This window comes from Mytilus trossulus, unplaced genomic scaffold (assembly GCF_036588685.1).
Source record: "Mytilus trossulus isolate FHL-02 unplaced genomic scaffold, PNRI_Mtr1.1.1.hap1 h1tg000070l__unscaffolded, whole genome shotgun sequence".
NCBI classification, from domain to species: Eukaryota; Metazoa; Mollusca; class Bivalvia; order Mytilida; family Mytilidae; genus Mytilus; species Mytilus trossulus.
In genome coordinates, this window is record NW_026963294.1 from 2,181,503 (window position 1) to 2,209,296 (window position 27,794).

Genomic DNA, 27,794 nt, shown 5'->3' on the forward strand with positions numbered 1-27,794 from the left:
CAATATGATTGTTAGTAAAGACTGTTTAAAGCTGTAATACTTTACTACTGTTGTCGTGGGCCTCAATCCTTTGACACATTGAAAACCCTATGTCTGTTAGTAAAGACTGTATAATGCTGTAATACTTTACTACTGTTGTCGTGGGCCTTAATCCTTTGACACATTGAAAACCCTATGTCTGTTAGTAATGTCGGTGTAATGCTGTAATACTTTACTACTGTTGTCGTGGGCCTCAATCCTTTGACACATTGAAAACAATATGATTGTTAGTAAAGACTGTTTAAAGCTGTAATACTTTACTACGTATACTGTTGTCGCGGGCCTCAATCCTTTGACACATTGAACACCATATGTCTGTAAGTAAAGACTGGATAAGGCTGTAATACTTTACTACTGTTGTCGCGGGCCTCAATCCTTTGACACATTGAACACCATATGTCTGTAAGTAAAGACTGGATAAGGCTGTAATACTTTACTACTGTTGTCGCGGGCCTCAATCCTTTGACACATTGAACACCATATGTCTGTAAGTAAAGACTGGATAAGGCTGTAATACTTTACTACTGTTGTCGTTGGCCTCAATCCTTTGACACATTGAAAACCATATGTCTGTTAGTAAAGACTGTATAAGGATGTAATACTTTACTACTATTGTCGTGGACCTCAATCCTTTGACACATTGAAAACCATAAGTCTGTTAGTAAATACTGTATAAGGTTGTAATACTTTACTACTGTTGTCGTGGGCCTCACTCCTTTGACACATTGATAACCATATGTCTGTAGGTAAAGACTGTGTAATGCTGTTATATTTTACTACTGTTGTCGTGGGCCTCAATTCTTTGACACATTGAAAACCATATGTCTGTTAGTAAAAGCTGTATAAGGTTGTAATACTTTACTACGTATACTGTTGTCGCGGGCCTCAAGCCTTTGACACATTAAAGTGTCTGTTTGTAAAGAATGTATAATGCTGTAATACTTTACTACTGTTGTCGCGGGCCTCAATCCTTTTTGTTGTCTTGGGGGGACTAATAAGATTGAAGTCACGCTTTGGAATATTGATATCTAATTTTTATTCTACAGCCATTTTATCAAACACATGAGTGACTCATCACAGTGGGTCTCATTGGGGTCCTTACTAAAACGTTAGCGTAATGCAGGATTGGCTGATTTTTGGTAATCGTGACACGAGAAAGTCGAGCGTGACACATGAAATAACCATGATTCCTTAAAAAAATGCGGGGAATCCGGGGAGATCACAACTATATTAAGCGCGATATCAACATTTGTTGTCAAAAGTAGTGATGACTTGTTTGTATGTACGGTTTACAATCATCGACATCCTGTTAATGGTTTTACATTTACAAAACTGTATCCCGATATCAATTTTTTACATAGATCCCTAATTATAAAAAGAACAACAAGATCCAGTCAAAGAGACCAAAGATCAAGAGGTGCATTGCAGGATTCTTCTGTTGAGAAATCTGATTTTTCATTCTGAAAGTAATAAAGACCAGGCTGGGCGGAAATTTGTAATTAAGATTTGAATGCTTCTTTTTGTAAATTTATTGGGGGTGTAAAAGCGTTGACCGAAGTAAATGTTATTGTCTCATGCAATTGTTTACGGAATAACATGTGATGTGCAGTTAGCCAATCAGAATAACGTATTATAATGAAATATACATCTAATGTAATTATTTGAAAATGTAGCGTAATTTAATTTTGGTTTCAGTAAAAAGAATCTCTATTATATGGCCAATTTTATAAATTTACTGTTTGCAAAAGTATGAATTATTCGAAATACTGAGGATTTTCTTATCCCAGGCATAGATTACCTTAACCCTATTTGGCACAACTTTTGGAATTTTGGGTCCTCAATGCTCTTCAACTTTGTACTTGTTTGGCTTTCTAACTATTTTGATCTGAGCGTCACTGATGAGTGTTATGGATACGAATCGCGTATCTGGCTTATCAAATTATAAGCCAGGTACCGTTGATAACTATAAAAAAAAATATACGTGTTCTTCCATTCAATTCAATACTTTAATACGCACAATAGCAGATAAAAGGAAAGCACATGAATACAATATACACAACCAATTATATATACATATCACAACATTTTCATTGACACATTTTGGCAATATCTTCCAACATGTCCAAGTACCCTTCCGTGAAAATCTAAACAAGAAATATTTGCAAACTTGGCATGGACAGTAAGTACATAATTCATGTGTGGATTCAAGAGGTTAGGCGGTCATTTTTTCTGGAATTTATTTTGTTCATTTAGGGGCATTTTTGTCATATTTTGCCTCCACCACTTTGGCCAATAACGTAGCTGGTTTTTTTATTGACAGCTTTTCTCGGAAAGATTGTCGTATTCATGCAAAAGTTTGAGGACAAGTGAAGCATACCGACAGGAGGGGTCAAAATCATAATTAATATGGCAAAACAATTGATAAAGCAATATACAGTCGGGAATTAATGAAATAAGTGATTTACCAATATTACTGTATTGTAGTGAGATATGGTCGCTAAATATTGTGAAGAACAACAAAACTCTTGAATCTCAATACTTATCTATGAAATCAGTAAAACTCCAGATCAAATTTGCGAAGGTCTTCTAAATGTTAATTCAAAGGCTGTATTAGCTGAATTGGGAATGTACCCTATTGGTATAGAGGCCATTAAGTCTTCTGTAGGATTTTTGTTACATATTTTAAAGTCAAATGAAAATGAGTCTTTATTATATAACGTTTATAAAGCTAAAAAGCAGTTAAATGATGGATTTGCTTCAAAAGTTAAAATGCTACTTCCAAAATCGAATTTCACTGATGTTTGGGAAAATCAATGTACCTTTACTAAAAAAAACAATTCCTTTTAGCCCTCATGAAGAAGCTCAATGAAAATTACATTATATTTTGGAGAAATTGTCTCTTTAATGATGATAATTCAATACATGGGAATAAACTAAGAACCTACAGAAAATTTAAAGTGAAGTATGAACTAGAAAAATACCTTTTATTGAATTTAGATAAAGATGTTACAAAACATTATGCTAAAAGAAGAATAAGTAATAGTATGCTGGCTGTTAAACGCGGTAGATACAAGAAACCAGCTTTAGAAAATGGAATATGTCCTTTATGCCATAAAGAGGTGGAAGATGAATTTCATTTTATCATAACATGTTCAGAAATTAATAAAACTAGGATCAAAATGTTTAATGAAATTTCTAGAATGGTCCCCAGTTTTAATTCAATGAGTGAAGAAAACAAATTTACGGATGTCAAGTTGGTTCAATATTCAACATTAAACATTCAACATTCAAATTTATTTTTATTTTTTTATTTTTTTTTCTCGTATTCATTTTCAACATTCAACATTCGATTTCAACATTCGATTTCAATATTCAACATTCAACATTCAACATTCAAATTTTTTTTTTTTTTTTTTTTTTTTTTCTCGTATCCATTTTCAACATTCAACATTTGATTTCAACATTCAACATTCGATTTCAATATTCAACATTCAACATTCAATTTTTTTTATTTTTTTTTTCTCGTATCAATTTTCAACATTCAACATTTGATTTCAACATTCAACATTCGATTTCAATATTCAACATTCAATATTCAAAATTTTTTTTTTTTTTCTCATTTAATTTTTTTTTTTTTTTTTTTTTTTTTTCTCGTATCCATTTTCAACATTTAACATTCGATTTCAACATTCAACATTACAATTTTTTTTTCTTTCTCGTATACATTTTCAACATTCAATTTTTTTTTTATTTTTTTTTTTCTACTCGTATCCATTTTCAACATTCAACATTCAACATTCGATTTCAAAATTCAACATTCAACATTCAAAATTTTTTTTCTCATTCAAATTTTTTTTTCTTCTTTTTCTTCTCGTATCTATTTTCAACATTCAACATTCGATTTCAACATTCAACATTCGATTTCAAAATTCGATTTTCAACTTTCAACATTCGTTTTCAACATTCAATATTCGTTTTCAACATTCGATTTTTAACTTTCAACATTCATTTTCAACATTCAACATTCGTTTTCAACATTCGATTTTCAACTTTCAACATTCGTTTTCAACATTCAACATTCGTTTTAATTATTCAACATTCGTTTTCAACATTCAACATTCGTTTTCAACATTCAACATTCGTTTTCAATATTCAACATTCATTTTCAACTTTCAACATTCGTTTTCGGCATTCATCATTCGTTTTCAACATTCGATTTTCAATTTTCAACATTCGATTTCAACATTCAGCATTCGTTTTCAACATTCAACATTCGTTTTCAACATTCGATTTTCAACTTTCAACATTCATTTTTCAACATTCAACATTCATTTTCAATATTCGATTTTCAACTTTCAACATTCGTTTTCAATATTCAATATTCGTTTTCAATATTCAACATTCGTTTTCTACATTCAATATTCTTTTCAACATTCGATTCAACTTTCAACATTCGATTTAAACATTCAACATTCGTTTTCAACCTTCAACATTCGTTTTCAACATTCGATTTTCAACTTTCAATATTCGTTTTCAACATTCAACATTCGATTTTCAACTTTCAACATTCGTTTTCAACATTCAACATTCGTTTTCAACATTCGATTTTCAACTTTCAACATTTGTTTTCGGCATTCATCATTCATACTCAACATTCAACATCCGATATCTTTGTATATTTGAGTCCATTCCTTTTTCATTTTGAAATATCAAAATAAAAAAAAATAAAAAACGAGAATGTTTCCATTGTTTATTTTTGATTTCTCGAAAACCAAAATGAAAAACCAGTGTTTTTATTTTTTGTGTTTTATTTTTCTAAAACCAAAACGGAAAACGAAAGTGTTTTCATTTTTTGTTTTTTATTTCACTAAAACCGATTAAAAATGAATATAAATTTTAAAGTGCAAGTTTCCATTTTTCGTTTTCGAATTTACTCAGGAAGAGAATAATTTTAATTTTATTTATTAGCCGATTTATAATGAAAACAGTTTTCCTTTCTAGTTTCACATTCCTTGTTAATTCTTCTACAGGATGGCATTGCACTCTCCCATAACGAGCCAACATAATGTAGACAAAATAAACCGCATGACTTCTGAATTGACATACGGTGATAAAATAATCAAAGACTTTCAAATTACCTTGTTAATACCTTTGATAAATAATAAATTATCATATTTAAATATTAAACGAATCACAAATTTAAATTGTACAATATAATATTAAGATTCATAAAGATGGTACAAATAAATAGATTTGTTACAACATGACACTTATAAGGGAGGTAATTACTTTTTAAAACTGACAAGAAAACTAGCTTAGTCGTTAAAGTATACCAGTCATTTCAAAAAAATGTACATTTTTCGGTTATTGCCTATTGTCTGTTTTATTTGTAAGTTTGACATATTTTTTTAATTTAACATAAGAGTTTACATACTGTGCAAGATAGTACATGCAAATATAAGTGTGCAAAAAGATTCATATTTTTTTTATATTCGTTGAAGTATGAAAATTCGCCAATTTCCATGCGTTCATTTTTGATAAATAACATTTGCATTCAAATTATCTGTACATAAAACTGTCTTTAAAGGTAAACAGAATGATTTTTCTTCATTTAGTAACATCATAATTGAAAATAAATAACTTTCCATGTTTCGAATCATGACAAATTTTATTCCGCAGTCACTGGAATGTCTGTTCATCAATATTTGTCCTTCCTGTTACTATTTATTTGTTTACGAAATAAAAATAGTGTCTCCCTCAAATAACGGCGGTTTTTTATGGTGACGTCGTAGCACAGGCACTTGTCTCAAAAATGTTTTCCCCTATATACCTTAATATAACACTTGTCTCAAAATTTTCCACCCCTATATACCTTAATATAACACAAGGTACTTAACTATTTTTTTTGAAAAATGACACCCAGTCCCGAATTCCCTTTATTTTTTTATTTTTCGGTTGTCAAACCTACTTAAACTTAATATGCCGTAAATCTAAATTGATTTATCTACACAATGGTATATGACACGACTATCATTGTTGTCGGGATCATCAGTAGCAGGCCTCAGAAGTCGGTCATTGGGATGTTTTTTTGCATTCGTCTCAATTTTTGGCAACACCCAGCCCGCAGTGATTGAATTATTATAAAAAATTATTAAAATAAAAACTGTCAGCTTCCCTCTGACTATGCATTATTACCTTTATTGTAAAATCTTTACAGATTATGTGAAACAAACTCAAATAAGTTTGCTGTGAAACACACGTATGCACAACGACACTAATGTAGAGTTATAAATTGACCAAAATTTCCCACATTTATTTTTAGCCCGACGATTGACCAATGAGAAACCAGTATAAAATTACATGCGGACTGGGTGTTGCCAAAAAATGAGACGAATGCAAAAAAACATCCCGTTGACCGACTTCTGAGGCCTGCTACTAATGATCACGATAACAATGATAGTCGTGTCATATACCATTATGTAGATAAATCAATTTAGATTTACGGCATATTAAGTTTTAGTAGGTTTGACAACCGAGAAATAAAAAAATAACGGGAATCTGGGACTGGGTGTCATTATTCAAAAAAATAGTTAAGTACCTTGTGTTATATTAAGGTATATAGGAATTTTTTTTGAGACAAGTGCCTGTGCGTCGTAGGCGTGGATACAGGACGTAACGACATGGTAAAAAAATTTATGTGGAAAGATTTTGGTCATCAGAATCCAAAGATCGGTAGGTATTGATGTATGCGTACCTTTTTATAATGTCTTTAATGTTACCAGTTGATAGATAATTTTTAATTGCATAAGACTACTGAAACGCTTGTTACCGTAACTGAGGCATGGCCCGGAAGTATAAAAACACTACATCAGTTATTAGGGAGCGACTATTTTAAATCCAATTTAAAGTTATGTACTAATTTTTCCATCCTGTTACTTTCCTTCCTGTTACAAAGACAGTGGTAACAGGAGGGACAAACATGGTAACAGGATAGACATACTTTGTAAGATAACTCAGAATGCCTCTTACATTATCGCAAATAAATTGTTACACATATTTATTACCGTACGGTATATTAATTCATAAAATGTACATTTGTATTGAGGTATTTCTAGAACAAGTCAAGTGCTACCTTGACTGGTAACAGGGTGGACAAAATTATTAATTGTGCAACTATTTTTAAGAATTCAGTTGCCGATATTACTGTACAGCTATTATTCAAGCGTGTCATGTAGAATACGCATTGTTTCTTTTCAATACTCTTTGAATACTTTACCCTTTGCGATTTGTACTTAAATGCTTTCTTTAGAACCTGAACCTAATCTGGTTCATATTGTTCCTTGATGAGTTATTTTGTTTTGCTTGGGTTGCACGGTGCACATTATGTACGTATGGGTCGACCCATTAATTGATACAAGAATTTCTACCCATTGATGTATTGCCTTCTTAAAGTTGTAGGTCATTGATATCTTTGACATTCCAAATATAAATACGCACACCAGCAGCAAATCTGTGTGTATTATTCATTTTTATGATTTTTATTATGACATACCCCCCCCCCCCCCTTTTTTGGACGCCTGCGTGTTTTTCTTTGCCAAAAATAATTGAGAGACGCTGCTACAACTTCCAGAATATTGGCTATTATTCCGAATCCAAATAAAATCAGAGCCTCTTCGTGAACTTATGAAGATGATCCAAAAATCCAAGAATGACAATCCTTCAGTGTTAAAATGTGTCAGAAACTAGCTACATGTATATCAGAATTATTGGCAATAAGATAAACATAATTTGAATTTTTGTTCAGTTGTATTGTTGTGTTCTTTAATATGTCCTCCTGTTTATAACATATGAAGTTAGTTTTGCTTTTTACGCCTACATATTCAACCTTCTCTAAGACGTTACGATGGGTGGTTGTTCTGGTGATTGGTTAGTCTCCAGGATACTTAAAGGCATGTTTAGGAAGAGAATATGATAAATAAATAAGAACCAAAATGCTGAACTTGGTCTTAAAAGCGGTAGTTCACAGAAAGACATGTCATCTTATGTTCTGATTTTTACGACTTGCGGCAACCAAATCTTACTTCATACTTAGCCAAAAAATCAAAAAACACCATTACCAATTTTTTCATTTGTTTTTGTTTTGTTTTGTTTGTTTGACCCGGACAGGATTGATTCTCGTATACATGGTTCGTGTATAATGTTTAGATACTTATATCTCCCGTTCGTATCCCTATGAAATTTAAAATTCAGTTTTTTGTTATTGATTTTTGTGGCCTGAATTATGTTTTGTCTCTACTGTTACCACTTTGTCCTCCCTGTTACTGCCTTTGTTCGTTCCTGTTACCCAAAAAATGTGTAAAATATTTTTTACAATCAACATAACTGACCTATTGACTAAGTTTCCAGTTAGTACAATTAAAAGGGACATAATAGTAAATTTTCAATGCCATTGTCTCCACAATATTTTTTTAAGAGTGTTTAAAAAATAAGAAATGTGATGATTTTCCTGAACGTACTGACTATCTGCAGATTTTTTTGGGGTAATCTCCATAAATGATAAATGTAAATGTGATTTCAAATGAACACTACAATGCAAATGTGAGCCACACTTTTCATTGGATATTTTCTTTTCTATTATCACTTTTGCTACCAGTTAAAAAAAGTAACAGGATGGACAAAATCGGACACAAGCTGGCACACAATTTTAAAATAAAATTTTCTCAGGTGTTGGTAAGATTGCATATTTTTTAAAAAATATTAACAAATCAATATGCTATTGGTTTTTTAAATCAATTTGCATTTATTTTAACTTTTTTTTTTTATAAAAGAGGCATTACTCAGGAACAGTTTAAGTGTCCCCCAATTTCGAACTTGATCTGTGTTTTATGGTAATATTAAAGCATTTTATATACGTTTTATAAGATTTGGTTGAGGGAATTTAGCATTTTTTATGTTTATAAATGGCCATAACTCAAGAACGGTAACATAGACACTCCCAAATTTCGAACTTGATAATCTTTTTATGGTAATAAGCATAATGTTTAAGTTTCATAATACATATATTAGGTTTTAATTGATTTTTGGCCCGTTTGAAATTGATCCATTTTGTGGTCAAAAGGATTCAAATCAAATAATCAATATAATGTTTGATAGTTTATTCAAAAATTCAAAAAAATCTTTGTGGCTTTTTGCCGGATATGCTGAAAACAAAAATTTATACTTTAACAGTAAAACTCTAAATTGCAGACGTTGAAGTTATATGCATTTCATTATGATATGTTATATTTTAAACTACTGTCTCGCGTTAGGATGAAGGTTGATCCGCCGGTCAAAACGTTTAAACCCGCTGCACATTTTATATGCCCCTGTCCTGAATATTAAACATGGATTCATGCATGGTCACCTTTGATCTTGACTTTCAACAAATAAACTTGCAATATTTCCAAAGCAAGTGTATTTGTGAAAAGTACACTTAGTTAGATACAAACAAAACAAGTATACTTTTAGTAAATGAGAAAGGTAAGAGACAACTCGACAAGTAAACATTATTAGCAAGGAAAGTGAACAAAAACAACACCACAAGATGAGAATAAACATTTTGTATACTTTGTTGATATAAACTTGTTCAGAAGAAGTTAAAAAGTGCGCTTTCTGAAAGTCGGAAAGTTAAGAAAACAACTAAACAAGTACACAAAATGAAGTATACAAGATATGTTGCAATGCTACTAGCACACTAGTTGTATGGTATAAGTGAACAAAGACCATGCACACAAGGAGAGTCTATACTTTTTGTTCACATTGTCAAAGTCAACTTGTTCAGAAGAAGTTAGCAAGTACACTTTCTGAAAGTCGGAAAGTTTAGAAAATAACTAAACAAGTACACACTACCAAGTACACAAGGTTGGATATAATGCAACTTTACCACTTATTTATGTCAACAAGTTGAGCTGAGAACTGTTCAACTCGTGACTATTATAAGCTTCCAAAGTAAGTGACATGGAAAGTTTCCTAGTTTTGTGACATTGTTTTTACTGTTTTTATAGAGACCTTAAAATTTACTTGTCCGTGCTGAGACCTGGTCAAGTAATTGTGAAGTTTTTGATTTGTTTATCTGTGTCATTATATGTTGGTCAACGGTTGATTGGGGTACCGGTTCATTTCTGTATTCTTTATTTTTTTTCGCTTGTTATTCTTTATCTTTAACAATAATGGCTATTCTGTAATAACTTGATAACTGTATTCTGACGGAACATTGTTCTTTTCTGTAATCAGTATATTTTTACCCAATTCTTGAAATTTTGCAGTTATTCATTATATTTTAGCACCCCATTATTCTCTATTCTCTTTTTTGCCCATTTTACTCTATTCTTTATTTTTGCCCATTATTCTCTATTCTGTATACCCCATCCACACCCTCTTATATACCGTCTGTCTAAAGGTTGGGTGAACGTGAGGTCGGACGATCTAGTAAACAGAAAATAACTGAAAATTGTCGGCTGTTAACGAAACTTTTAACAGGAGATAAATTCTTAGCAAACAGAGGATTTGACATATCAAAAAGTGTAGACTTTTGTGTGCGGAAGTGAAAATTCCTGCATTTACCAAGGGAACACGTAAATTATTTTTTTCTTGAAATAAAGCCAACAAGAAAATTAAGTGCACGTACATGACTGTTTTCGCATACAAGTTGAACTTGTACAAAACAAATATACTATTCTACAAAAAAACATTGCCACTTTACTTTCTGAATTTATATGTGTCACTGAGTTGAATCAGTTGTTCTACGACACCCTCCTCCCCCCATTCCAGACCCTCACTGAGATGAATCAGGTGTTCTACGACACCCTCCCCCCATTCCAGACCCTCACTGAGGTGAATCAGTTGTTCTACGACACCCTCCTCCCCAATTCCAAAAAAAATTGTATATAGCGTGAAAAATTATTTATTATTTTTAACGATCAAACGGGGGGAGCCGGGTCTTACGTCCTCTACCCCCTTTTTTTCCTTGAATCAACCGTTTTAAATGGACCCAATCAGTGTTTCACATTGGTCATAGTTGTCTTTGAAAATATTTGGAATCGTCCTTAAATGGGTCCAATCATTGTTTCAAACTGGTCCGATTTGTCTTTCAATCTAATCCGAGTTTCTTTAAAAGTGGTCCGAGTTTTCTTGGTGCGACTTGTGCCAATCCCGATATTCAATGTCTCGTTTTGACAAAACTTCCGCGTTGCTGCTATCGACAAACTGCCAACACATTCGTTTTAACCAAGAAGACGTCATTTCGAAGGCTTTTTAAGGGTAAGTTTTAAATATTTCTGTTATATTTGACTCACGTGAAGAAATGACATACTCATTTTAGCTCATTTTAAAAATATTCTTTACATTTTTGACACAGCAACAGGTCGATGGACATATTTCCGGGTTTCCATATCTCTTCTTCTTCGCATTAAGACGAAATGTTCTGAACAAGTACAGAAGAAATGTTTAATTAATCATTTAACTAAGTGATTTTATGTTCTTCAAGGTAAAATTGTTTATGGAAACAAATTTGTAAGTTAAAAAGTGCATTTAAAAAGTGTAAGAGTTTTTAGACACCAGGCGGCGCTGAAGTTTGTCATGTGTTTTAAAACAAGTATTGTTTTTTAAAAAGCTTGTATGAACGGGTAGCACTAATGACTGGACCGAATGACAGGACCGAATGACAGGACCAAATGAAAAAAGCCAATAACTTTTTTTGTTATTCATAGGATTGATCTCAAATTTGAAATATAATAAGATGTCACCATTTGAAATTCAAAATAAAAAAAAAATATATAAAATTTTATCAGAAACTTGCAAAAACGTGACCTGACCATCGATAAGTAGCACTAATGACTGGACCGAATGACAGGACCGAATGACAGGACCAAATGAAAAAAGCTAATAACTTTTTTGTTATTCATAGGATTGATCTCAAATTTGAAATATAATAAGATGTCACCATTTGAAATTTAAAATTATTTAAAAAAAAATTATATAAAACGTGACCTGACCATCGATGACAATGACAGGACAAATATCGAGAATGACAGGACCAAATGAAAATGCTAATAACTTGTTCATTTCTTGAAGGATTTGTATCAAATTTAAAAATTAATTTGATTTCAACATTTAACACTTAAACATTAGTAAAAAAATAGAAAAAAAAATAAAAAAAGCTCGCAAAAAAATGTGACTTGACCACCGTTGACATTTACCTGACCAATATCGACATAACCCGACCGATGAAACCTCCGTATGTTATTATCTAAATAACAAAATTAGAAAATTATTAATTTTTGATAATTAAAAAATAAGAAATTACTACAAAAAATAGATTATTTCAATTTTTTATGGTAATAAACTTGACCAACGTACGTTGACTCACATAAGTAGGATTACAAATGCAAATACCTGTATATATAATTAGAAATATACATGTATCAACAACATGAACAAGAAATAAAACTGAAAACTTAAAATTATATCACAATAAAAAATACGTCTATGTTTGAAAGCATTTAAAAATAAATTATGTGATGGAAATAATCTTACCTGAAAATATAACTGAAAGGTAATACATGTAAAGTAGTATCAAACATATTTACAAACGCAAAATTCATAGACATTCGGGAAAATTTAAAACTAAAACAGGTATCCTGCACAAGGCTCGGGCATACCTCCAGTAGTCCACGAAAACGTTTATTTATTTTTATGAGACATTATAACTACTAAGATTCCTGCACAAGGCTCGGGCATACCTCAAGTAGTCCGCGAAAATGTTTATTTATATTTATTAAAAATATTTAAAACTTCCAAGATACCCTGCACAAGGCACAGGCATACATTGTACCTCAAGTAGTCCACGAAAATGTTTATGTATGTTTTTTTAAATATTTAAAACTACCAAGATATCCTGCACAAGACACGGGCATACCTCAAATAGTCCACGAAAATGTTTATTTATGTTTATTAAAATATTTAAAACTACCACGATATCCTGCACAAGGCACGGGCATACCTCAAGAAGTCCGCGAAAATGTTTATTTATCTTTATTAAAATATTTTAAACTACCAAGATATCCTGCACAAGGCACGGGCATACCTTAAGTAGTTAAACGGAAATATTTTTTAATGATATGAATTTAATATATTGAGAAAACAAACTATGCATAATGCTAATTACTGTAATCACAAACTATTTAGAATGTATCAACTTGTTTATGGCTTATTTCACACCTATTGTTTGTCAATTTATAACTGTAAATCAAACGTGTCAAATCATGACCGGTAATATACAACAAAATTTACAACACAGTTATAGATACAATATACTACTTTAAAAACAATAAAAAGTTCAAATAACACGGTGCTCATCACAGTACCAATCTTCTAAAACTCCTGAACATGTCTGATGAACCCACTTAGGCACAATTGATTCTTCCACGTTTTGCCTCACATCCTATCATATTCTCAAAAACATCTGGTTTGCCACACTGACAGTTACTGTCAATCCTTCTTGCATATATTCTTACAAAATCGGAACTTGATGTTATTCCTTGAGGAAATGGTGTAAAGTGACCCTTTTCTAAACAAGAAATTAAATGTGGTCTCATATATTTCTCAATAAAGTTGGTACGTCTCTGAGTGTTGAATTTTCCTTTATCACAATATTCCATCATGTTGGCAATTGCATAGACACCACAGTCATATCCATTTGTTTGCTGTTGTACGTCAGGTAGTTTCACAAGTAAGTTCCTTTTTCCATGACCATAAATAGCTGACAACTGAATTTCCGTCGAAGGTGAAAGTTTAAACTCTGTACTTTTACTGTCTAACACATAAACGGCATTTTCCTTTTTATGTTAAAAAGAGGTTACCCAGTGCGACTTTCCTGTATGATGAACTTGAACACACGGTGTATCCTTACTGCTGAATTTCCCGAAACTTTCAACCCAGCACTGTTTGTCTTCATCGTAAACTGGCGATAATCCTGTCGGTTGAAATCCAGATATATGGGGAAACTGTTTCGCTATCACATTTATACTTACATTCACAATTTCAGAACATAACCATGAGTTATTCTCCAACATCAGTTTGTGTTCAGAATTTAAACTAGAAATCCAAGGCGTATAACTGGGTTTCTGCACGTCTGTATTAACTTTATGTTTCTTCATCGGTAAAGAATTGGTACTAGTTGGGGACACTGGTGGCGATAGAATATTCCTCTCTTTTATATCCAAAGAAAATTTCAATATCTTTTTCTTTTTTGGTGTCGCACAACTATTCGTATCGGTATCCTGTTCCTTGGATTTGATTTAAGCTTCTTTTTCGATTTCGGGGTTTCCGTTGTTGATGGTTGCCTTCCTGGTGTTTCTGGCATAACAGACGGAACACTTTGTTCAACAATTTCGGAGTCTGGAGCTGGTATAACCTCATCATAATCATTTGGTCGTGGTTTTTTCCTTCCTGACTTTTTGTCGTTCCTTTTCAAATTTCTCTTCGTAAGCATTTTAATGTTCATAATTTTCGGTTTATTCTCACTTTCATCGCCTATGAATATTTTTGCTGCCATTATATGATAACACTGCGTAGTCGATGGACACTGACATGTTTCTTTCGGCAGTAAGGTTACAGCATATACAGTACCTTGGGTTCCCTTCACCATAAATGCTTTCTGCTGTTGTTCAAATGTAACATTGTCATTTTCGACTGTGAGACGGGCTAGCGACTTTTGTGAAAGAGTCGTATCCTTAGAAATCACAACACTCGGAACGTCTTCAGACGACACTATATCTTCAAAGTCGGGAACATTACTCTGAATAGTCTCACATTGCTCCGTGGTAGCATCACTATTAATTTTCACATGTTGTTCTTCACTTTCGAATGGTACACTTTCAGATATATTTTCGGATTCTGCATGATCTTTTTCCACACATTCTCCTCTTAACGAATCTATTTCGGACATCACATGTTTCACTATATCATCAGGTTTAATAACACGTTTCGGTATGCATATTTCGTCTTTCGGAATGCGTGCATGAATAAATACTGGTCTCAAACGGTAATTTCCCACTCCTGCTAATCCTCTCTGAATTTCGGTATAGTAGTAACACTGAAGGTAGTACATGGATAACACAAAGCAATCAACGGGAAGCTCCTTATACTTGTTCAGTCATTTAATAACGGCGTTCATACTCTCACACGGATTGTTAGTAACTCCAGAAAACGGATCATAAAGGTTGTCATACTTACTTATTATCCACTTTCCACAATGATATAAAATATCCTTTTCAATTTTGTTGAAATATGTGACGAACGGTTTTGACCACTTCACTGTTAACAACTGCTTTTTCTCCTTGAATTCTTCATCACTTTCACAACGCAGTAATTCCCGAATGTTAGAAAGATAAAATGCAATGTTAGTTTGATCTGCACCCATCTTCTGTAGGTTGAATTTGGCATCACCAATCAAATGGTTCCAACACATTATCACATCACAGTTCGGGAAATTCTTTTCTATTGCATTTGATAATCCTGGTTCCCGGTCAGTCACAAACGGTACACACTTTCTATTTAACTTCGGAAACACTGATGACACAAAATCGAAAAATTTCGAATGAACCTTTTCTTTTTTCCTTCCATGTATTAGAAATGCTACTGGCATGATAGGGCGATCCTCAAATATAATATTACGGAACACAAGAGGCGACACATAAAAATCTCCGAGTTTAAATGTTGTATCGTAGAAGAACAGAAACGGTTGATCATCTTCAGTATTTACGTCCAGTAGCTGATTAACTATAGATATCATCTCCGGTAAAGCTATTATAGAAGTTAAATCCGGGAACACAGTAATTTCTTGAATATAACCTTCCATGTGGTAAGCTAACAACATCAGATTATAAATGTCATCTTTACTTATTCTCTTCTGTTCGTTCACTTTTCGCACAATGTTTTCAACCTGTTTAACGTTTCTTGCGTTCATTACACCTTGTTGTACACCAGAAATATCACTGTTTGAAATACTGTCTCTATACACATCCATAGCGGTTTTGTCACCTTTTTGCACAACTTTTTCTATGGCTTTTAACACTGAGGGGGCGGTACGAACATATTCCAGTGCATTTTCTTTTTCTTTTCGGTTTCCGTGAATTAAAGGAGTATACACATTCTCGTCACCTTCATAATGCACTAGCAATAAATTCTTCTTGTCTTCGAAGTAAAACGCTGTTCTTCTGAATTCAAGTGAACCAACCGGTCTACTCCTCTTACCTGATTGTTGACTTATAGAACCTGGTTGTTTTATCTTGAAATATTTCTTTTCTAGCACAGCACTACCAATTGTCACTTTTTTTAACCCATATTGTATCCACGGATATTGATCACATTTCCAATCATCGGAGTTTTCACATCTTATTAAATAGACCTCGTTGGCTTTCGGCTTCGCTGGTGGCGTGTCTGAAATACAAGATGTGTCAGGATTACTCAAAATACTTACAATGTCATTGTGATAAAGCTGCTCTGTTACAGTGTAAAGTGTCACACCACCATCTACTAAAACTCGTGATGGAGAGTTAGGAATGAAAGCATGTGAACTAATAGAAGTGGTAGCAGGTGTACTGTTAGGAGCGGAAGAAGGTGAGTGGTTAGAAGTGGCAATAGGTAAGCGGTTAGAAGTGGCAATAGGCATGATAGGTAAGCGGTTAGAAGTGGAAACAGAAGAGCGATGAGAGATGGAATCATGCGACCGGTTAAAGATGGGACCAGGTGAAGGATAAGAAGTGGAGGCATGCGAGCGGTTAGCCATAGGGGTGGATGCATACTGACGGTTAGAAGTGTTAATAAGAGAAGACACAAGACAACATACCTCTGGAAGAGCAGGCCACTCTTCAATTACCTGAGTGTCAGCCGACACCTTTGGAGTTGGTGCTGGTGGAAGTGCTGGTGTTGGTGTACTGAGTAGCGCTCTCTTGTACGGTGCTTGGTCAAAATACTTGCCCTTGGCCTGGGAATGGCCATCAATAATCACTGGAAATGAAGACATGATTAGAAATGAACAATATGAAAAAACAACCAAAAAATATCCTAACACTTTTCTTTGTCTCAAATTATTAACACTAAATATTATATTCTATGTTTGTCTTTTCTCTAAGATAGGCGATATATTGGTAATTGGCGACCTATAAGCCTATTAAATACAGACATTAAGATAGCTTCTGCAGCTATAGCAAACAGAGTTAAGTCTGTATTACCATTTATTATAAGTGACACTCAAAAGGGATTTATCAAGGGGAGATTCATTGGAGAGAATACTAGATTATTGTATGATTTGATGCATTATCTTGAAGATCACAACATGAGCGCCTTACTTTTATTAGTTGATTTTGAAAAGGCATTTGACTCTGTTGACTGGGTATTTTTACAAAAAGCATTAAAAAGTTTTAATTTTGGTCCTTCGATGTGCAAATGGTTTGAGACTCTCTACAAAAGTGCTAAGAGTTGTGTAATCAACAATGGCAATTTGTCAAATTTTTTCAATCTTGAGAGAGGTTGCAGACAAGGTGACCCGCTCTCCCCTTATTTGTTTGTTATTGGTGTAGAGTTATTATCGTTAAAACTTAAGTCAAACCCCAAAATTCACGGTATCCTCATTAATGAAAAACAAACACTTTTAAGTCAGTATGCAGATGATACTTTTCTAACTTTAGATGGTAGTGAGACATCACTACAAGAAAGCCTCAATTGTTTTGATTCTTTTTATATGTTATCTGGATTGAAAATGAACAAATCAAAGACAAGAGCTGTTTGGATTGGTAACAAAAAATATTCTGATCAAATATTGTGTCCTAATTACAATCTTATGTGGTCACACACAAACTTTAGACTTTTAGGAATAGATTTTTCGCTTGATTTAAAAAGTATTCTTGATATTAATTTTAGAAAAAAGATCAAAGAGGTTTCAGCTATACTTAAAAGCTGGCAACATAGAAAATTATCATTACTAGGTAAAATTACTGTAATTAAGACTCTGGCATTACCAAGACTGATTCATTTGTTGACTGCCCTGCCAAATTTACCTCACTCACAATTAAATGAGCTGAGTGCTATGTTTTTTAATTTCATTTGGAATGGTAAGACTGATAGAGTAAAGCGTAGTACTCTTATTGCAGATTTTTCACAGGGAGGATTAAATATGGTGCATCTGCAGTCTTTCTGTACATATCTTAAATCATCTTGGGTAAAGAGATTTTTATCAAATTCAGAAGGTTCTTGGCAGAATTTATTACTAGCAGAACTAAAACAGTTAGGTGGTGACAGAGTCTTTACATTACAAAAGGATAAGATTAAAGAAATTTCTAATTGTGTAAAAAATCCATTTTGGAAAGACATATTTGAATGTCTACACATGGCAAAGCCTTATACAAAGTTATGTGTTCCAGAAATTTTGTCATTGGATATTTTAAACTTTATACCACTATCTGAATACCCTGTTTATATGAAATGGAAATTATATGGTATACAGTTTATAAGGGACATTGTAGATAGTCAAAGTAAATCACTACTAACATTCCAACAAGTAAGACAAAAACTTAATTTGGAAAATTTTTTGAGATACTATAGTTTATTATCTAACATTCCAAAATATATTAAAAAATACATCAAAGACTATTGTGATTTGAACTTAGACAATTTTGTTCCTTTTGATGCATTTTCTAAAAGGATCTTGGAAAATAAGAAGTTAAAATTTGTATACAGAGATCTTGTAGATAAAGTATGCATACTCCCATATGAGAAATTTTTAAAATGGGAGGATGTAACAAATTCTGAAATCTCAGAATGGTCTAAGTATTTTTCTCTTTTGAAAAGATGTTGTAGGGATACATATTTAAAGAACTTTCAATATAAAATATTACATAGAATTATACCTACCAATACATTTTTATATAGAATTAAGCAAAAGGAAACAAGTCTATGTACCTTCTGTAATGAGGAAGAGGAAACAATAGAACATTTATTTTATGATTGTAATGTTACATACAATTTTTGGTTGTCATTTTTACAGAAAATTAAATTATTTGATGAGCATTTCAGCATAAGCAAGATGGAAGTTTTATTAGGATTTATTACCAAGAGTTTGTTTATAAATTTGTTAATAATTATAGCTAAAAACTACATCTTTAGATGTAAGTTAAGAAATATAGCTCCTAGTTTTATAGGACTTAAATTCAGAATAAAACAATACCAATCAAATGAATTTTATATTGCAAACAAAAATAATAGATCAGCATCTTATGAAAGATTCTGGTCCCCACTACATACAATTTTGTCATGATTTATTATCATTTATACTTTAAATTATTCTATAGTGAGCAGTGGTATTTTGAATTTTTACTTTATATATAGACATGCATGCATACTAATGGTAAGATTGCAGAGACTGTGTGTAAGTAGTGAGAGAAAGTGTGAGTGTGAGCATCTATATTCTTCTTTTCTTTAATAATTATATTCTTGTATTATGAATATAAATTTAAAAAAACCAAATGGATAGTCTTGTATATAACTTTCAATGTTTACCCCAAGAACCATAGTCAGGTGGTGATTGTAGGGGTATTGTAAAATCCTGACTATTGAAAAACAAATAAAAGATAAAAAAAAAAAATGTTTGTCTTTTCTCAATTAAATACAAAAATAATAAATATTAGAAAGTAATACAAAAATATTTGATATAAAACAATATAGTAATCCAAACGATAAAAAGCACTGGTTGTATAGCACTATGAAAACTTATGAAAGGGGGAAAAAAAGGCCACATATTTATAACTTGATGAGTTCTTTTAATTAAATTCACTCAAATTTTAAAAGCTGACCAAGTTTCCTTTCTTCTTTTATTGAGACAATGATCACCAATTATCCATCTAATTTATTATTCTCGTATATTTATATTCTATCTTTAATTTGAGGTAAATCATTTGAGAAATAAAAAAGAATTATTATATGATATTTATATATAAAAATCTAGCATTTTCATTAGGTCCTGTCATTGCCAAGGTTTGTCAGGTCATTGTCAACATGGTCAGGTCACATTTTCGCAAGCTATAAATATTTTTTCTCTCATTTTTTAATTATATTTATGTCAAACATGCTAAAGTCTTATCATAACTCAAATTTGAGATAAAAAAAATTGAAATAAAAAAGTTATCAGCATTTTTTTCGATCCTGTCATTGTCGATGTTGGTCCTGTCATTGTCGGTGTAGGTCAGGTCACGTTTTCGCAAGCTTTTGGAGAAAAATATTTATTTTCTTTTAAAATTCATGTATTAAATGTCGAAATCTAATTAAATTTCAAATTTGAAACAAAATCTTCGAGAAATGAAAAAGTTATTAGCATTATCATTTGGTCCTGTCATTCTCGATATTGGTCCTGTCATTGTCATCGATGGTCAGGTCACGTTTTTGCAACTTTCTGATAAAATTTTATATAATTTTTTTTTAATTTTAAATTTCAAATGGTGACATCTTATTATATTTCAAATTTGAGATCAATCCTATGAATATTAGCTTTTTTTATTTGGTCCTGTCATTCGGTCCTGTCATTCGGTCCAGTCATTAGTGTAACCCTGTATGAACCTTCATTTAGGGACGACATCAAAAGATCAATGAAGGATAAAAAACTTAATTCAAATAGTTTGGGGGTGGGGGTTAAACTTGCTGTAAGTTTTGTTTATCCTACATCGATTTTACATATACATGATATATCTATATGGGTCAATCAATTTTTCCAAAGTTAAGTTAAGAGGGGGGTAGGGGGTCATTAAAAAAACTATCTGAATTAAGTTTTTTATCCTACATTGAACTTTTGATGTCGTCCCTTACAGAGGCAGATTTAGGGGGGGGGGGCAAGTGGCCCGCCCCCCCCTTTTTGGGAAAAAATTTGGTTGCTGATGTAGGGAATCACTGAAGCGCGACTAGAGCAGGCCTCCTCTTAGGTCAGTCAGTGAGACATTTCTTGATCCGCCACTGATTTATAATGCGTATAGAATCAAAAGTGTGCATACAATATAAAATCTTTGTATTTGAAAATTAAAATAAAATTAAGAACTGATTATTAACATCAAGTTAGGTTCTTCATCCACAGATATGAGACAATACACCTTATCGCTAATCCTGAATTTGTCCCGCTCGAACTATGAACGACATACAACAATCACTTTATCCATTGTGGCGTCAGATATTTTGTATTATGACGTCAAAATTTTACGAGAACCTGTGTGATGCCCAGTAATGGCCTGCAGACAAATAGCGATAGGGTGTATATTAAAGATTTTACATTATTATTTACCACCAAAGGTATACATATAATTTAAACAAGTTATTTCAGAAAATAACAGGTATACTAGTACTGTTATTGGGGGAATTCTTATAGATTTATATCTCCTCCTGTCATGAATTGTGTTGAAATAACCGGTTATTTTACAAAGAAACAATGTATGTATGTCATGTATGTAATAATGCCTTTCAGTCACCACAGTGGGTCTCATTGGGGTCTTAGCGTGACACAGGATTGGCTGATTTTTGGTATTTGGACACATGAAAGTCAAATTATTGTGCCTGAAAACAGGAAACAAAGTTGAGCGGGACACGTAAAATTACTAAAAAAAATAGAATCATAAATAATTGTAATAAGCGTGAAATCAAAATTTGTTGTCAAAAGAAGTGATGACTTGTTTGTAGGTACGGTATACAATCATCGACATTCCGTTAATGGTTTTTGCATTTCGAAAACTGTATCCCTAAATGACTTCTGTACATAAATACCTAATTATAATAAAAAGAACAACAAGATCCAGTCAAAGAGACCAAAGATCAAGAGGTGCATTGCAGGATTCTTCTGTTGAGAAATCTGATTTTTCATTCTGAAAGTAATAAAGACCGGGTTGGGTGGATCCATAAAACAATTCATTTTGAAAACATGGAAAATGTAGCATAATTTAATCTTGGTTTCAGTAAAAAAATATACATGTACTTCCATTTAATTCAATACTTTTTTACGCAAAATACGCACTGCCACAATAGCAGATAACAGGCATATACTTGTGCAATACAATATACACAACCAAATATATAATCATATTACAACATTTTCATTGACACATATATATTGGCAATATCTTACAAGTACCCTTCTGTGAAAAACTAATTGCTGTACCCAGGAAGTATTTAAGAAATTCAAAAACAAAATATATGTTTTGCAAACTTGGCATGGACAATGAGTACATAATTCAGGGGTGGATTCAAGAGGTACATGAGGTAAGGCGGTCATTTTTTCTGGAATTTATTTTTGTTCATTTAGGGGCATTTTTGTCATGTTTGTCATGTTTTGCCTCCCAGGCTTTGGCCAAAAATGTCAATGAATGTAGCTGGTTTTTTTTATTGACAGCTTTTCTCCGATAAACGAAAGATTGTCGTATTCATGCAAAAGTTTTAACTCGTATAAAGAGTTCAGGCCCTCGCGAGTGGGAGAGTCGATCACGGGGAGGGACTGAATTATTCAGGTTATTGGGAAACAAAAATCTTGGGGCCCTATAGTAACACGTCAGCCATGAGAAAATACAAGGATTTGTATAGTGAGACAAATCCTTGAAAATGTAGTATTCTAGTAGTTGTGCCCGTTTACAAATGGAAAAGTTGCTGAATTTTTCGTTTCCGTTCTCTAACTTAAGTTAGCCTCAACCAAATTTTGATAGTGATTTTTACTGTTCTTCAGTTATGTCCCTTTATAACATGTATAACTTTATATGATATGCGAGCGGGGGCAACTTCTGTGTCCCATGGACACATTCCCAATTTATTTGTATATGGAATCATTATAAGGTGTACATGTCCAACTGGCAGCTGTCACCCGACGTTGACCTCATTTTCATGGTTCGGTCAGTCAATGATATAACTCTCTCTATAGAGTTATTACAGAAAATTAACATACATTTGTTATTGTGGACTAAAAAATCAAAGAACTGTGATAACATATGTATGTTACATGTTTCAAAGGAACAATATACATCATTAGTTTTGTTAAAATGTATACAAGTTCTATTGATATTACTATTGTCTTTATGTACATGTATACTCAACTATAGAAAGATATGCATTGATATAACAGCTCATAGTTTGCCACTCATGCATAGTACACCTATGTTATTACAGAAAAAGTACATGTATGTCTGTAATAACTAAAGGGTGGGGTGGGGGGGGGGGGGGCAGATGAAGTGTGCCTCTGGGTGTGGAACTTTCTGGCTGTGTTGATGACCCATTGTTGGCCTTTGGCTGTTTTCTGCTCTCTGGTTTTGGTTGTTGTCTCTTTGACACATTCCTTGTTTCCATTCTCTATTCTGTTTAATCTGTTTACATGTTTTGAATTTTAAAACTTTTTTTCAGATTTTGATTGACTGGTGGCAGAAGGGGTATGTTATATAAAGTGGCATTAAGACCTTGCAGACAGATCTAGACTTAACAATAACATGCTGAAGTTGCAATTACAGTTTGATGAAGGCCCACATGTAATCCCATATTGACGGTTGTAGTCTCGTACCAACAGATTTCACTTTGGGTATTTAATTGTATTGAAACTTAGTTATGGACTTCATTTTAACACGTTTCTTTCAAAATCATCCTTAACCATTTTTCATTTTTTTTATTAACAAGTTATGTGGAATTTGAGGATCTTTTAACAGATTTTTTGGAACTTTTACAATGTAATTTGTAATCAAAATTTTGAAGCGTGTATGGAAATTACAAGGAAAATAATAATGTCATACTAACTGTCTCATTAAATATATTATTCAACGTACAATCAGTGCAATAAGGAAAGATATGAGATGAACATTATATACATATATCGATATATGTGTAAAGGTAGAGACAGGGGTGTCCTGCTTTCCATTGTATAAAGCACCCTATATTTTTAGATTTTAATCGTGTACAGTGAATCTTCAAATATATATTTGATAAGGCCCAGATACTTTTACCTTTTAATTGTGTACAGTGAATCTACAAATTTATTTTATAAATCCCCAAATATTTTTTTTCTCATCACTTGGCGTCTGTGGTCCGTTGTCGTCGTCCAATAACTTTTACAAAAATCTTCTCCTCTGAAACTTAACTGGGCCAAATTTAACCAACCTTGGCCACAATCATCACTAGGGTATCTAGTTTTAAAAATGTTGCTGATGACCCCGCCTGCCAACCAAGATTGCCGACATGGCTAACAATAGTACATAGGGGTAAAATGCAGTTTTTGGCTTATATCTCTGAAACTAAAGCATTTAGAGCTAATCTGACATGAGGTAAAAATGTTGATCAGGTAAAAATGTTGATCAGGTTAAAATCTATCTGCCCTGAAATTTTCAGATGAATCAGACAACCCGCTTTTGGGTTGCTGCCCCTGAATTGGTAATTTTAAGGAAATTTTGCAGTTTTTGGTTATTATCTTGAATATTATTATAGATATAGATAAGGCCATAATAAATAATGGGTTTGTTTGTCCAAATGCTACCTGCCCAGAAAAAAGCTGCCTACTCAAATTCTTTTATTGTCCTAATTTGAAGAAGATTTTTTTTTAATCAAATGGGCATGAAGACTAATAAACATCGGATACTAAAATTTCTTCTTAATAAAAAAAAAAAGAAAATGCCTACCTACCCACCCACTGTATCAACCTATGGGTAGGGTTTGGGCAAACCAAAATATTTTTAAGTGTGGCCTAAGCTGTTAATAGCAATATTTTTTTTACAAAAATCTTCTTCACTTAATTACTGGGCCAAATAGAATTAAACTCAGCTACAATTTTAAATAGGGTATCTTGATTGAAAAATATATCCAACATGGCTAAAAATAGAACATAGGGATTTACTTTACAAGTCTAGAGTGCGAAAACTAAAAGTATTCGGACAACGACGCAGACAACGACGACGCCAACTTGATACCAATATACGACCCAAAATTTTTTTAATTTTTGCGGTCGTATAAAAACCCATACCGTATAGTCAGCTATAAAGGCCCCAACATGAAAAATATGAAACAATTCAATTGAGAAAACTTACGCCTAATTTATAACAATTTAACCAATTTACGAAAGACAATTATGACAGACAAGAACCAGTGATAGCCATTGAACTACAAGCTGCTGACTTGGGACAGACACATAAAGAATGAGGAGGGGTTAAACATGTTTGTATCTCAATTTTATATTGTATACAGGAGTTGTAATTTTACGAGGAATATTTCAATTATTGTTGTAATCATGATGTCATATTTAGATTGCCCCAATACCTTTAAGTATTAATGTTGATAAAATCTGTATTTTATTCAAATTATGATTATCCTCTAACCTTGTCCTTTTATTACATTCCACCATATACAAGTAAATCAGATAAACTTTAAAACAAAATTACTCTTTTTTAAATAGATGCTGTAAAAATGATGTACAAATTTTGCTTATATTTTAATGTCATTGTTGAAACAATCAAGGGCCATAACTCCTGAACAGCATAAAAGAAAATTTGCGCTATCACACTTAACTTCCATTTTGACATGAGAAACAACAAATATTAAAACTTTAAAAGGTTTGGTTAAATGTTTCACTAGTTATTACACAGAAATGTCAGAAACAGTGATTTTTCAATCAATCACAAGGACCATAGCACTTAATCCATAATATGAAAATGTAAAAGTGCTGGTAGTAATCATTTGTCGAAATTGGGTTTGTCAGTCAGAAATGTGTTTTTCTTGTTTTTGTAAAAATACTGTTAAAAGTAAGAAGATGTGGTATGATGCTAATGGGACGACTCCTCACCAGAGAGCTTTCAACAATGAGCAAAACCTTAACCAAACAGCAATCTAAAAGTAAGGCTCCAAAATGACAAATGTAAAGCACTTCAAATGAGAAAGGCCTGAGAACACACTTATTTCGTAGTGCATTTCTTTTAGACAATAAATTCAAATTAGAAAAATCGCATCTGCTGCATCTCAAAAAGTTTTTACAGTGTAGTGCTACTTTTGGGACGAATACTATCAAAATTATAAACAAGTCTACCAGCTCCAACTTAAAATATGGACAATTCTATGTTAAGGGGGTCTATAATTCAGTTTGACAGCTTCAGTGGGCATTCAATTTTTTTTATTTCAGATTTCATATATTAAAAGAAAATTTCTTCAAACATTTTTAGAGAGGATTTATATTCAACAGCATAGTGAATTGCTCAAAGGCAAAACAAAAAATTTAAGTTCATTGGAACACATTCATTCTGTGTCAGAAACCTATGCTGTGTCAACTATTTAATCACAATCCAAATTAGAGCTAAATCCAGCTTGAATGTTGTGTCCATACTTGCCCCAACCGTTCAGGGTTCAACCTCTGGGGTCGTATAAAGCTGCGCCCTGCAAAGCATCTGGTTCTCGTTGTTGAAGGCCTTACCGTTGCCTATAATTGCTTACATCCACTTTTTTTTAACATAAGTGGATAGTTGTCTCATTGGTAATCATACTGTATCTCCTTATTGTTATAAAAATACAATGATTTCTCTTTCTTTTACAGGATATAATGGCAAGTTGGGATGAGGTAAATTTTTCTTCTTAAAAGTCAGTGGTCATGTGACCTATGTCATGTGACCTATGTTGTTTATTAAATTTACAGAAAGGTACAGGCGTGCAGTATTCTTAGGGGGAGAACAGGATAAATCAAAATGACTACAGTGAAAAGAATTTCAATATACAAAATTCCAGGACACAAACAAAGAGACATAAGATATCAAAGGACATTCACAACTCTTTTAAGTCGAAGAGAAACTGACGACGCCATGGCAAAAAATGAAAAACAATCAAAATACAAACAACATTCTTCAAAACATTACATAGAAAATTAAAGACCCTACAATATATATACTAACCCCAACAAAAACTGAGGCTCATCTCTTAACTGTTGCATAATACAATTGTCTAAAGATTTTTCTAAAAAAAAACCTCTGAAATTATAGACAATTTCATTCCCTCTTCATAGTCATTGTATTTAATATAAGCTATTGAAACTGTAAACATGTTGCTCATTAAATTCAATTATTACATTTATAATACATTTGTATATTTTAGAGGAAAATGTAAAAACTTTGTTTTGCTTACAGAAACTTCTTAAAGCTGCAAGGGATGGAAATATAAAAGAGGTAGAATCATGTGTAAAGAACAGAGCTAATTTGGAATGTAGCGATGATTTTGTAAGTGAAGTAAAATGTATTTATTATATACATGATATATAGTACACACAATATGAATCAGTTAAACATTGCTCTTGTTAGTGTTCAGTGATTCAATGTTAATTTCTGGTTATTGCAAATAGTCTTCAAAATATTCATGATATTAAGAAACATTATTACACATCCCGAATGTATATAGAACTCTTGTATTCCACAAAAACAGTGCAAAACATTCTTTCATAAAACCAATATATACAACTCCTGTATTCAATACAAACAGTGAGAAACATCAGTACACAACACTGATGTATACACCTCCTGTATTCAACACCTATACCCAAGTAAAACAGCAGAAAAACACATTAAGTACATTAAGTAGAAGAAGAATGCCATGGCCAGACGAAAAGACAAACAACAGCCCCAAACAAACTTGAAATACTTCATTACACTGATGAATACCTCTCCAGTTTGTTTGTCAAAGGGTTGCTGTCT

General features: G+C 32.5%; 1 long non-coding RNA gene across 1 annotated transcript; it reads left to right on the forward strand.

The window, feature by feature from the left end:
• Positions 1–11,230: 11,230 nt before the first annotated feature.
• Positions 11,231–27,333, forward strand: LOC134699417 (uncharacterized). Its single transcript, XR_010103580.1, has 4 exons — positions 11,231–11,337; positions 23,494–23,665; positions 26,651–26,674; positions 27,234–27,333. It is a non-coding gene; the product is annotated as an uncharacterized LOC134699417 (long non-coding RNA).
• Positions 27,334–27,794: the final 461 nt, after the last annotated feature.